Here is a 13,879-nt window from a genome sequence, read left to right as displayed (position 1 = left end):
AGACAGTCAAGGCAGAAACCTGAATCAGAAACCTTGGTCAGAGCTTGGAGAAGAAGAGACATTAAGAATGACACGGGGTAGGCTGAAATTTGTGCGTCTTCATGGGCAACTTTCCCGCCTTCAACCGTTCAAGATTTGGAAGATTCTTCTGGCAGACAGTTGCTTCTTTGGGATTTGTGGTCTTATACTGTTGCTCGGACTGGCCTCCAAAACGTGGCAATCCTGTTTCATCCTCCCAAATGCCAAGATTACAAGTGTGACCCACTTATCCGAATCAAACTCATTACACTTCTGAACTTTCAACAATATGCACAAACAGCCCCTCGTAATCTGTTCGGTTTCTTCAAAACATAATAAATGGAACCTTTAATCCGAACCTTCCTAGACCTTACCAAAACCCAAAAGAAGCAACTGTCAGCCAGAAGAACCTTCAGAATCTTGAACGGTTGAAGGCGGGAAAGTTGCCTATGAAGGTGTGCAAATTTCAGTCTAGCCCTTTAAGTGGTCCATGCTCAGCATTTCTCCAAATTCCCAGAATCCTCTGGTATATACTTCCGGTTCCACTACTTTTTGCCGGAAGTTGCTCTGCAGCCACTCAGCAGTGTGGAACAAAGCTAAGTGGGAAGTGGTATTCTGTTTCTTGCTCTTTGTTGTTGGGATTCAGTCCATTTTTGGAGAGTCTCCGCGGCAGCCGTCACCATGTCGGTCCCAAGCACACTCATGAAGCAGCCGCCCATTCAGTCTACGGCTGGGGCAGTCCCAGTACGCAATGAGAAAGGTGAGATTTCAATGGAAAAAGTGAAGGTAAAACGTTATGTGTCCGGAAAAAGACCAGATTATGCCCCTATGGAGTCCTCAGATGAAGAGGATGAAGAATTTCAGTTCATTAAGAAAGCTAAGGAACAAGAAGCAGAGCCTGAGGAACAGGAGGAGGACTCATCTAGTGATCCCCGACTTCGGCGTTTACAGAACCGCATTAGTGAAGATGTGGAAGAGAGATTGGCTCGACACAGAAAAATAGTGGAACCTGAAGTAGTAGGTGAAAGTGACTCAGAAGTAGGAGATGCTTGGCGTATGGAACGAGAAGATAGTAGTGAGGAAGAAGAGGAAGAAATTGACGATGAAGAAATAGAGCGGCGCCGTGGCATGATGCGGCAGCGAGCACAGGAGAGGAAAAATGAAGAGATGGAAGTCATGGAGGTGGAAGATGAAGGACGTTCTGGGGAGGAGTCAGAGTCAGAGTCTGAGTATGAGGACTACACAGACAGTGAAGATGAAATGGAGCCTCGACTTAAGCCTGTCTTCATTCGAAAGAAGGATCGGGTGACAGTTCAAGAACGAGAAGCTGAAGCATTGAAGCAGAAGGAACTGGAACAGGAAGCAAAACGCATGGCTGAGGAGCGGCGCAAGTACACCCTCAAGATTGTAGAAGAAGAGACCAAGAAAGAGCTAGAGGAGAACAAGCGGTCCCTTGCCGCCCTGGATGCACTCAATACTGATGATGAAAATGACGAGGAGGAGTATGAAGCGTGGAAGGTCCGCGAGCTCAAAAGAATCAAGCGAGACAGAGAAGACCGAGAAGCGCTTGAAAAGGAGAAAGCAGAAATTGAACGCATGAGAAACCTGACTGAGGAAGAAAGGCGGGCTGAACTTCGGGCAAATGGCAAAGTCATTACCAACAAAGCTGTGAAAGGCAAATACAAGTTTTTACAAAAGTATTATCATCGAGGTGCCTTCTTCATGGATGAGGATGAAGAAGTTTACAAGAGAGATTTTAGTGCACCCACTCTTGAGGACCATTTCAACAAAACTATTCTTCCAAAAGTCATGCAGGTCAAGAATTTTGGACGGTCCGGTCGCACCAAGTACACCCACCTTGTGGATCAAGATACCACTTCCTTTGACTCTGCATGGGGCCAAGAGAGTGCACAGAACACAAAATTCTTTAAACAAAAGGCAGCAGGGGTACGAGATGTATTTGAACGACCATCTGCTAAGAAGAGGAAAACCACCTAGGCTTCTACATACTTATTCCAACTGTGGGACACAAGTGTGGCAGAACTTTCCCCTAATGAATAAAGAATTCAAGGGACCAATCACTGGGCGAGTAGGCGGGACTTCCGGGTCTGGAAGAGGAAGAGGGGAGGCAGGAGAAAGGAACTACCGTTTGGAAAAGAAGAGATCATGGAGGTGCAATATAGGTAGCATAATGTAGAATAGCTTACAAAATTAGGATGCTAGGTTCTGCGCCCAGCGATTGTGTTACCTGTTGATTCTAAACTAAGATTGTGTGGTATTTTTCTTCACATGGCGACTCAACTGGGTTCCAGAGAAAGGTACAGTGGCAGAGTGTGGTGTACAAGAGTACACCCCAGCCTGCTGCAGGAATTTGGAAGTGTGAGGCATGCATGGCAACAGCCAGCCTTGGGATTTAGTGAGCTGGAGAGAGAGCTACTTAGGAGCTCCAGAGGGGCAGAGCCAGCTTGGGTGAGACAGGCCCTGACTAAAAGGAAAGAATGCAGTTTTGCCCTGCCCACCAGGCTGGAGACTGACTGAGACCACCAGCCAGTGCCAAGCCGGTGATAACATGGAATGGTTTTGTAATATTTCACACAACACACAAGGAGATCTGGTCCTCAATTTTCTTTAACCATTATTTATATAGTTCTTGAATAGACCTTTCCAGACTTGAGGCCATAACGTGTTTGAAGGTGCTTTGTAAGAGGTTCGGACTCATACTGAGAAAATTGCAGAAAAGCAATAATCAGGTAGGATTAGAGGCTTCTCACCTAAAACTATTCCTGAGAAATCTTAGGTTTCTGTACCATGGCTTCCCATATTGACTTGGGACTATTCTGAGTTTGTTTTTCCACCCTGGATCAGATACCTGGGCATGTGAATGGATGGCACATTACTTCTTCCTTAGAGTTAGGAGTAGGCTATCAGGAAATCCAAGCGCAGTCCAACTGTTTTCACATTTGGGGTGCTGAATTTACTTTTCTAAGTAAATATGCTTTATGTTCTGTGGGGGGGGAAAGAATGACACTGGCTTACAATAGGAGTCTGTATGCAGAAAGACTAGAAGACAGTGTGACTAGGAAACTAACAATTTTTCTGTAATTTATTCTGTAAGTAGTTTGTGTCATTCATAAAAATTATAATCTGATTTTACCATAAAATCTGAATGAATGACTGTACAGAACCAGGGCTTGTTCTAGAACTAACCACATTCCTTTTGTTAACACTTTTAAGATATTTGTGTTTTTAAAACATCATTTTGTTCTGTTTTGAGACGATCTCACTGTGTTGACCTGGATGGCTCTGAACTCTCTTTGTAGACCAGGCTAGTCCAAATGCCTCTGGAGTGCTGGCATTAAAGCCCGGTGTCACTATTGTAGGGTTTTGCTGCTGTGAACAGACACCATGACCAAGGCAACTCTTATAAGGACAACATTTAATTGGGACTGGCTTACAGGTTCAGAGGTTCAGTCCATTATCATTAAGGCAGGAACCTAGCAGTGTCCCGGCAGGCATGGTGCAGGAGGAGCTGAGAGTTCTACATCTTCATCTGAAAGCTGCTAGCAGAATACTGGCTTCCAGGCAGCTAGGATGAGGGTCTTAAAGCTTACATACACAGTGATACACTTCCTCCAACAAGGCCATGCCTACTCCAACAGGGCCACACTTTCAAATAGTGCCACTCCCTGGGCCAAGCATATACGAACCATCACAGTCTCCACACTTGACATTTAAGCTTTTTGTAACAATTTCCTCATCTCTAATTTTTAAAAAGATTTTCTTAGTTATGTATTTCATGTATTCGAGTACTTTGTCTGCATGTACATCTGCACACCAGAAGATAGCATCAGACAGGTGTGGGCTGCCATGTGGTTGCTGGGAATTGAACTCAGGACCTTTGGAAGAGCAGTGAGTGCTCTTAACCACTGAGCCATCTCTCCAGCCCCATCTATAAAAATTTTATCTTACGTTTCTGTAGGAGTAAATGGTTAATACTTGTGACATGCTTACAGCACTGCCTTTTATATATAGCTCAATAATTGTTGGACATTTTTAAAGGTTATTACTCATATATTCTTATCCAGGAAAAAAATTCTCTTTTGTCCCTGCCCCTAAGCTATAGCCCTGTCTGTGGCATAGAGACAAACTGTTCAATGATGCATGGAGCCTTATGCAACTCCTCAAAGGTTTTTTGCAGACCGTTCCATGGACATTTATATGCAACTCAGAAAAGGACTGCTCCCCACCCCCAACCTTGTCAGCGTGGTTTACAGATATGGCTATGTTCGGTAATATAACTGCTCAGACCGATCTCTCTGCCTCCTGTGATATGTACCTAAGGAAGGATGGCGCTCCTGGGATATATAGGAACTGATTAGGGGTGCATAGGCCACATTTATTAGTTATCGTTCTTGTTGCTAAGAGAAATACCTGACAAGAAGCTGTTGGAAGAAGGAAAGGTTTATTTTGGCTAATGGTATTGGAGAACAGGGTCCATTATGGTATGAAAATGTGACCACAGGAAAAGCTTACAACTGTGGATCTGGGAACTTGCTTATATGGGTTAGATCAGAAATGAAAGAGAGAGAGAGAGAGAGAGAGAGAGAGAGAGAGAGAGAGACGCACAAACACTGGTATACTGGTGTTAGAGAGAGAGAGAGAGAGAGAGAGAGAGAGAGAGAGATAGAGGCGCACAAACACTGGTATACTGGTGTTTTGCTGGTTTTCTCCCATATTTATTCAGTCCTGGACCCCAGCCTATGGAATGGTATTGGCCACTTTCAGAGAGAATGTTCCAGTGTCTCCTCCCCTCACTGAAAAAGTCCTTGCAGTCTCCCCAAAGAAGTGCTTATTAATGACCCTACATGTCCCTGAATCCCTATCAGGTTAACAACTGAAATGAGCTATGAATACGTGCAAATAGAGATAATGAGACCGGGCGTCCTAGGGAGACCCACCCATGCTTCAGGAGCGGGCTGCTTCCATCCTCAGCAGGGAGTGTGAGTTGTGGGGGATGGGGTGTCAGGGAGGAGTGGAGAGGCAGCACCCTGTATATGTTTCCAGAGGTTCTGGATTTAGTCCCCAGCACCCAGGCAGTGGCTGAGGATCATCTGTAACTCCAGTCCCGAGGGATTTGATGCCCTGTTCTGGAATCCATGAGCACCAGGCATGCATGTGGCATACAGACATACAAATACATGCAGGCACATAGCCATACACTTAAATGGAAAATAAGCCTTAACAAGAGAAAGAAGGAAAGAAAGAAAGAAAGAAAGAAAGAAAGAAAGAAAGAAAGAAAGAAAAGAAAAGAAAATATGAGAGCCCTGGTAGTAAGACTATAGCCACAGGGACATAAGTTCTAGACACTGCTTTCTAGCGTGCTCAGGGTTCTTGGGCCCCAGTGTAGCTATCGGCTTCATTTTAAATATTTATTAATTTATTTTATGTGAGTACACCATCACTGTCTTCAGACACACCAGAAGAGGGCATCAGATTTCATTACAGGTGGTTGTGAGGCACCATGTGGTTGCTGGGATTTGAACTCTGGACCTCTAGAAGAACAGTCAGTGCTCTTAACCACTGATATTGGCTTCATTTTAACCCATTCTTCGGAGTTTTTATTTTGTCTTTTGAAATGAGGTCTCAACTACATTGCTCGGGCTACACTGGAACTCTTGCTTTAAGCAATCTTTCTGCCTCAGCCTTTCTAGCAGCTGGAGCTACAGGCACACAGTACCACACTTGACTTCTTGTCATTAACCCTGCCATCTTTCCCATAAAGACACTGAAATGGCTCTGTTTATTACAGCTCTTCCTGTCTCCTGAGAAGAATGTACAATGTCCAAGGGTGTCGTCAGAAATTACATCAGCTTGCCATGGGGAAAGGGAAATGCATCACCATGTGCCTCCCATCTTCAGTCTTCCTGCCCTGAGCAAGGGTGCGAGAGGCAAGCTACACCAGAGCATTTGTTGTCCTTGTGGATGGAGGTTAGAGTAACGGCACCCAGCGCCTAGTCTCTCAGTCCGCTCTCAAACTCTCCATCTGTTAAGCCCAAACCTTGACCTTCTGTTTTGCCTCTGTGTTCCTCCAAGATAGGACTCAGCCTGGAGGGGTCTGGTTAGCATTGCCATGTTCATGAGGGGTCACAGTAACAGTTAATGCCTTTGTGCAGAAACAAGGTCTCCACTGTGCCTCTCAGGGTGAAAACAAAGTCCCTAGACAGAGTTGACTTCCAGAAAAGGCTCCTGCACTAAGTCAGCCAACAGACTCCAGAGCTAATCGGAACCAGATGCGGGTTCTTTCGCTTAAATATATTACAAGTCACAGATTTATTTTTTGAAAGCACCTATAATAACAATTAAAGTCATAAAAAGTGTTTTCCCTGGATAGTTTCTCCTAGTCAACCAAGCAATATAGCCTGATACACTGGAGCAAATCTGTGCCAAAACCAACATATTTGCTTTGTTAGAAATCAGCAGAATGTGTCTGTCTGTGGAGGTGTGCTCTGGTCAGGCCAGGGGCAGCTGCCAACACACAAACAGTTTCCCAAAATAGCCTGTGCACACAAGAATGATAAGCAGACTCTGTAGATTTGTGGCTGAGAAGTGGGAAGAGAGAGCCTGGAGGAGTGAGAGAGAACAAGGGGCGTTAAGCGTGATTTGTGTAACCTGGCAGATACTCCCTGAATTTAAAAAATGGAGCCTCCAAAAGGTTCAGTGGTAGCCAGCCATGTCTTCCCACCCACATTACTTCCAGCACCCCAACACAGCCGGGGTGGCTACCCCGGAGAAGACCCCCTAGCCAGTTCACAGCTTGTTCTTTCTGTGATGTCTCTTACCTACATTGTCTGGCTTCAAAATGTAAGCAGGCAGGGATCTCCCTGCCCGCTGATTGCTTACTGGGTTGTAAGGCTCGAGTGCGCCTTTACTTGATGGTACCGGTTTCTTCCCTGAGAAATTCACGTGCCAGTGCTGGCCTCCAAATGCTCTCTGTGTTTTGCTCTCACATTTCCTCGGGGATGTGGGGGGGTCCTCTCCATTCTTGTCACCCACCCGTTTTCCTGTGGGGGAAATCCCTTCTCCCTCTCTCTCCCACTGGGATTCATTACACTCCAGCTCCACACCTCCACTCTCACCTCCAAATACGCACCCCAGGAACCTCAGTGCTACGGGCCTAAGCTTCACGGAGCTCACTGATGGTCTGGGCTCAGAGGAGGATTTACACTTCAGGTCCTTACCCTTTAAATTTTATTTTAGGGCTGGTGTGATGGCTTAGTGAGTGAAGAGGCTTGCTACCAAGCATGCCAGTCTGAATTTGATCCCCAGAACTCGCAGGGTGGAACCAGAGAACTGGCTGCTTCCAGTCGTCTTCAGAGTTCCACACACATGCACGCACGCGCGCGCGCGCGCGCGCGCGCGCGCACACACACACACACACACACACACACACTAATTTTTAAAAAATCAGTTTCGATATTTAACAAATTTACACAGCCCCCCTCCAAGTATAAGAAGTGGTAATAAAACAGGAAGCTCTGAGGCTATAAATTTGAAAATGAATACATTAGAATTTTAATAAAGAGCCAGATGTTTGTAATCTCAAAGTGCTTGCCTACAAAAGATTCATTGGTTACAAAGGGGAAAGGGTCATTGTGTGGAATGCTGTCCCCAGGGATGACACTATAGTGGGACGATAATGGCTGACAATGATTTATTGACTTTTTCAAAGTAGCTTATAGAGAGGATTTTGAATGCTCACAACACAAAGAAATGTGATAAATACGATAAAGCCTCTGATGCAATCACTGTACACATGTACAGATATGCATACTATATATGTATATGTATGCTATATATGTAATATACTATACATACTGTGCATATGCACTGCAATCTCACACTCGACCCTGGAAATACATGTAATTACTATAGATTGATTGCAAGCAAAAATAGAAAAGGGGAATGGTGTGTATCATGCATGTATGTGAGTGTGCAGAATGTCTAACCCAGCGAACAGCACAGGCAAGGTGGAGGTCATCCAGAGGCCTGGCACTACCCAGCTACAACCCAGGCCCAGATTCAAGGCTTTGAGTTGACCCACCCTTGCATCAACCCCATCTAAGATCTGCTGGAGCACTTGAAGGGGCTGGTCCTGCATAACCGAAGCTCCAGGAGCTCCAAGACACAGGACGGAAACAGGATGTCTGAGAGGAGCCGCAGTGAGGATCCTGTACTGATAGCATAGCAGGAGCCGATGACTCATTGCAATGAACATTTGCAAGTAAAGATGTGTGGACAAAAGGGACACACTGGGACACACCACAGTGTCCACAGCAAGATGGGGTGTTTTGTTTTTATTTAATTTTCATTGTGAATGCTGGGAATCGAACCCTGATCTTCTGCAAAAGCCATCTCTCCAGCCCCACAATTCTTGTTTTTGTTTTTGTTTTTGTTTTTGTTTTTAAGAAAACAACACACTGAATTGTTTGCCATACACACAGACATCTTATTGGTAACTATGCTTCAGAAATCTGTACAAACATTAAAATAAGTCAAAAATTCTCCTAAAATATCAATCTACCAAATGGTATGAGTTCATGTGGAAATCTGCTATGTAAGACCCTCATTTGAGGAATGACATTTCAAACCTTTAGAGTTTGGTTTGGTTTGGTTTGGTTTGGTTTGATTTGGTTTGGTTTGGTTTGGTATGGGCAGGATTTTCCTTTGTAGCCTAGGCTGGCCACAGATTCCCAGTCCTCCTGCCTCAGCCTCCCAAGTGCTCGGATGACTGGCATGCAGGATCACACCCAGGTGAAGCATTCTATTCCTCTGAATGTTACTTGATCAATATCAGGTAATTTCAAACAAATGCAGATGCCAGCATCTATGATTAGGAGCACTAAGGAAGGAAACAGTGACGGTGAGGAAAAGAAGATGGGGTGACCATGTCATGCTTGTCCAGTGCCGAGGGGGCCCTGCTGGGCTGCTCACTGTACTGGTCTCCAGGTAACTCCTTGCTCTGGCCTAGGGATGGAGATGGGAGCTTTTCCCTTCAAGACCGAGTCATACATAGTTTACTTACTTTTGCCTCACTGGGATTCCTCACTTATTCTCAATTCAAGACCTAAACTGATGCTCCCCCAGTAAGGAATTCCAACTGTACAGTTCTTGAGTGCTAAGGACCTGCTGCTAGGACAGGCTGTTGGTACCTATATTTAATGGTTAAATGTTCCTAGGAGAGAGGACTAGAGAGATAGCTCAGAGTGGTAAGTGTTGGGATTGGTTTGGTGCTGCTGTGTATTCAAATGCTAACTACTGGCCCCCTCGATCTCCTCCCCACCCACCCATGAGGAGATACTAACATATACCAAGTGATGCTCTGTAATCTTGCCTCCCAAGTTAATGGATCGATAAAAGGCTAAAGCCTGTGATTGGGCAGTAGAGAGAAGTAGGCGGGTTTTCCGTTACCTGGCTGGAGGTCGCAGGACCAGAGGACAAAGAAGAAAAGATACAGAGAGAAGAGGAAGCCCCCGTGAGAGATGGGCCATGAGCACTTGTCCAGGAGAAACAGCAAGTTACAAGTGACATATGGCTGGGATATAAATTACAATACCCCCAAAACCTGCCCAAGCCAGGCTTATGGCCTATAAATAAAATACCTCGATTGTGTGTCTTGTACGGGCTCTCTCTCTCTCTCTCTCTCTCTCTCTCTCTCTCTCTCTCCCTCCCCCTCCCTCTTTTCTCTCTCTCTCTCTTTCTTTCTTTCTTTTTCTTTTCTTTTCTTTTTTTTTTTTTTTTTTTGAGATAGGATTTCTCTGTAGCACTGTCTGTCTTGGAACTCACTCTGTAGACCAGGCTGGCCTTGAACTTACTGTCTCTGCTTTCTCACCTCTATGTTTTACCTTACAAAGGAAGGCCTCCAGCCCCTGGGGAAGGAGTTTTGGAGCATCTCCTTTGCCATGTTTCCTTCCTTTTCTCCTTAAGGTCCTTCCAGTTTTGGGCATCACTTTCTTTCCCTTTCTTGAGTCTTAGATTGCTGGACTGCTGTACACAGTCGTGAGCCCTGGGGCAAGAATACAAGTGGAAATGTCCCCGCTCTTTTTCTAAGTATTTAGAAGTTGTAAGCCAAAGCTTCTAACTGAAAGAATTACATCCTTGTCACCCACTGTGAGAGTTTGAAGGGTATATTTGAATACTTGGTCCCCATTTACTGGAATTATTTGGGAAGGATTAGGATGCATGGACTAGGATGTTGGACTGGGTGTGGTCTTGTTGGAAGGGATGCTTCCCTGGGGGCAGGCTTTGAGGTTTTAAAAGCCCACACCAGGACCAATCTCACTTTCTCTGCTTGCTGCCTGCTGATCGGATGTGAGCTCTCAAGCCACTGTTCCAGGACTCGGCCTGCTACCATGCTCCCCACCATAATTAAAGACTAATTCTCTGAGGCTGTAAGCAAGCCCCCAGGTAAATGCTACCTTTTAGAAGTTTCTCTGGTCATGGCGTCTCTTCACAGCAATAAAACAGTGACTAAGACACCTATCTACCTAGTTGTCTTCATAATAGTTTCAAATTCCAGGTTCAAATGGGAAATTCTTCTGCTTCTTAGAATATCCTGTGAGATTACAGAGGGAGAAATCTAACTGCCAGGACATCTCTCTTTCCCCATCTCCATCTCAACTCACAAGGACTTTGTTGTTCATAGCTAGAGACATCTTACCCCAGACCTTCCTCAGTTTCCCACAAACAGCCCCACCTTGGCCCTCTTTCAAGTCTGGGACTGTGTACACTCTGATAGAAAGTCCAAGATATCTTGGAAATGGACTTGGGGGTGTTAGACATGCAATTTGGGGGCCCTACATTGGGAAGGATAATCTAAAGGGAAAAAAGCACAAGACAGGCCAGTCACCTTAGTCCAGAGGATTCTAGATTTATCATGTATGGGTAGCAAGAGAGGCAGGGCTAGGGTGAGGGCAAGAGGGCTCTGTTGCCTTGTCCAAGCACAGTGGAGATTGTCATGATAAATCATGCTACTAGATTTCCTGATATTCATTCATCCTTGTGATTCTGGAACGAAGCCTGCTTAGTCATGGCTTTCATATACTGCTGGATTCCATTTTCTAGTGTTCTACATAGGAATTTTCCATCCATATTCATAACTGAAACTGATCTCTAGCCGCCTTTATTTGCACTTAATGTCCTAGGGTTTCAATGTCAGGGCTACGCTCGTTTTGTAGATTGAATTGGGAAGCGTTCCATCATTTTTTGTGTTCTGTAACAGCTATTCTGTTCCTTTTTAATATGTGAGGCATTTACAGAAACAGCCTCATAAACAATTCGAACCATACAGGAAAAGCAACACTTCTTTTGGCAGGTCCCCTCCTGTTCTGAATCTCCTGTCCAAAAACGATCCCTGTTACCCATCTGTTGAGCTTCTTCTGAAACATTTGCTTTCTTATATACATGTGCATATATATCGTTTGGCACTTTAAAGAACCTAATATATTATGATTCTTTTACAAATTGTATAATTTTTTTATGTCTTGGGGAGTTAGCTATGCTAATCTGTATGGAAATATCTCACTTAAAAATGATACATAATATCCCACGTTAATGGAAAGCCATGTATCCATATATATGGATGTGTGTGTGTGTGTGTGTGTGTGTGTGTGTATTTAACTTTTGTTTGTCTGTATGCACACAAACCATGTGATGGGTGTGCAGTCAGGGTAGAACTTTATGGGAGTTGGTTCTCTCCTTCTACTGTATGAATCCCAGGGATCGAACTTGTGTCATCAGGCTTGGCAGCAAACACCTTTATTCTCTGAGTCATCTCACGGAGTCTCACTGTAGCCTAGGCTGGCCATCTTCCTGTCTCATTTTTCCTAGATCATGGGATGTGTCTCTGTGCCCAGCCTTAGAATGAGTATATTTATTCAAAAATGACTTCTTTCTCAAAGGATATTTGTTTTTTATTCACTAATACATATACATGTGTATATATGTGTGTGTGTATATATATACATATATATATATACATATATATATATATATATATATATATATATATATATATATATGAATTATTTTCTCCCAGCACTTACTGTGACTTAGTATTCTCACAGCAATATTGTGCCTGGCTGAATTCTGTTTTGTCATTTGTTAGTGAGGTTGGCCATTTGTTCTGATTTGTTTTTCTCTGCCTGGTGCTCCCACTTCTTCAAAGCAAGACATTTATTTTCCCGAGTCACACATGCCTGCAGGTCTAAAATTTGTGAGACTCTGTCTCAAAAAAAGTCAAAGAAGAAAAAGTAAAGCCTTTTTCTGTGCTGTTCCTGGTGTACATTCATCGTGTCTGGCCCATAGTGAACATTCAGTCAGGATAAAAACGGATGCATGAAAGGCTATGTTTGTGATTGATTGACCAAACATTTCTTCTAATTAGGTAATAGAAGTGCTGATTCAGGGGTTGGGGATTTAGCTCAGTGGTAGAGCGCTTGCCTAGCAAGCGCAAGGCCCTGGGTTCGGTCCTCAGCTCCGGAAAAAAAAAAAAAAAAAAAAAAAAAAAGAAGTGCTGATTCAAAGGGTATAGACATTTCAAAATTCAACTGACCTGCTTCTGATGGAGTGGCAATAAGAGAATTTTATTGCTCTTGCTTTGATATGCTGCTAACATTTTTTCCCAATTGGAGAATGAAAGAGAAAGTGGCTTGTTGCTCTTTGAACTTGCACTTGTTACTGTTAATTATTACTATTCCATGTGGCCGGTGTTTTAGGCCGGTGCTGTGTTGTAACGGAATTCTGGAGAGTGGTGTCTTTTAAAGGAAAGTCAGGTGTTTCTTAGAGCTTTAAAGCCAACAAGTTGAAGATCCAGGCACCAGCAGCTTTTGCTGTGGAGGGAGGTTCTGCGTTCTGCTTCCAAGATGGCACCTTGACACTGTGTTTGCATGACACAGAGGGATTTCATGGCCCAAGAACATTTCCCAGAGACCCATCTCTCAATGCTTCCCTGAGGATTTCATTTCTTGACAGTGAATTTGCTGGACACATCCATTCCACAACAAGCATACTTTGTGGCTTACTATATGGGAATCCCTTTCTGTTGTGCCTTTAGCTTGTTGCCATGCTTGTTCCCCACCCCCAACTTGTTGTTTGTGCTTTTCTCACAGATTTGAAGGAAATTTTTATTTCTATGGGTTAAAAAAAAAAAGTTATCATAGGCTAGAGAGTTGGCTCCGAGGTCAAGAGTACTGGGTGCTCTTCCAGAGGACCTGGGTTCTGTTCCTAACACCCATATGACATCTCATAACCATCTAATCCCAGAAGATCCAATGACCTCTTTTGGCACCAGACACACATGTGGCACACAGACAGTACATGCAGACAAAACACCCATACATGTAAAAATAAATAAAATGCTCAAAAATTTTACTTCAACTATCTGTTCAACGTTTTCTTCTTTTTTTTTTTCCCCCTGGAGCTGGGGAGTGAACCCAGGGCCTTGCGCTTCCTAGGCAAGCGCTCTACCACTGAGCTAAATCCCCAACCCCCAACGTTTTCTTCTAAGCTCTTTCTTTCTTTCTTTCTTTCTTTCTTTCTTTCTTTCTTTTTTTTTTTCTCTTTTCTTTTTTTTCGGAGCTGGGGACTGAACCCAGGGCCTTGTGCTTGCTAGGCAAGCACTCTACCACTGAGCTAAATCCCCAACCACTTCTAAGCTCTTTCTTTGGACTTATATTTGTTTATGGCTTTTTTCCAGTCTGTATTATTTAATTCTTAATTTAGTGAATCAGATTTACTCTTTAACCTTTTAAAATTGCATTTAAATATATTTCTTGTGTCCATGTGTGTGTATGAACACGTGCTT

General features: G+C 43.9%; 1 pseudogene across 2 annotated transcripts; it reads left to right on the top strand.

The window, feature by feature from the left end:
• Window positions 1-585: 585 nt before the first annotated feature.
• On the top strand, window positions 586-7,619 carry Mfap1al1 (microfibrillar-associated protein 1A like 1; annotated as a pseudogene). 2 transcript variants are annotated; one of them, XR_015631250.1, is made up of 3 exons: window positions 2,114-2,201; window positions 4,905-5,018; window positions 5,828-7,619. The product of XR_015631250.1 is annotated as a microfibrillar-associated protein 1A like 1, transcript variant X4 (transcript). The 2 variants fall into 2 exon arrangements; XR_015631249.1 differs by lacking the exon at window positions 4,905-5,018 and having other exon boundaries at window positions 586-2,201; window positions 5,828-6,396.
• The last annotated feature ends 6,260 nt before the right edge of the window (window positions 7,620-13,879 follow it).

The sequence above is a fragment of the Rattus norvegicus genome, chromosome 10, assembly GCF_021556685.1.
Source record: "Rattus norvegicus strain SHRSP/BbbUtx chromosome 10, alternate assembly SHRSP_T2T, whole genome shotgun sequence".
In the NCBI taxonomy this organism is placed as follows: domain Eukaryota; kingdom Metazoa; phylum Chordata; class Mammalia; order Rodentia; family Muridae; genus Rattus; species Rattus norvegicus.
This window is presented reverse-complemented; position numbering and strand designations above follow the sequence as displayed.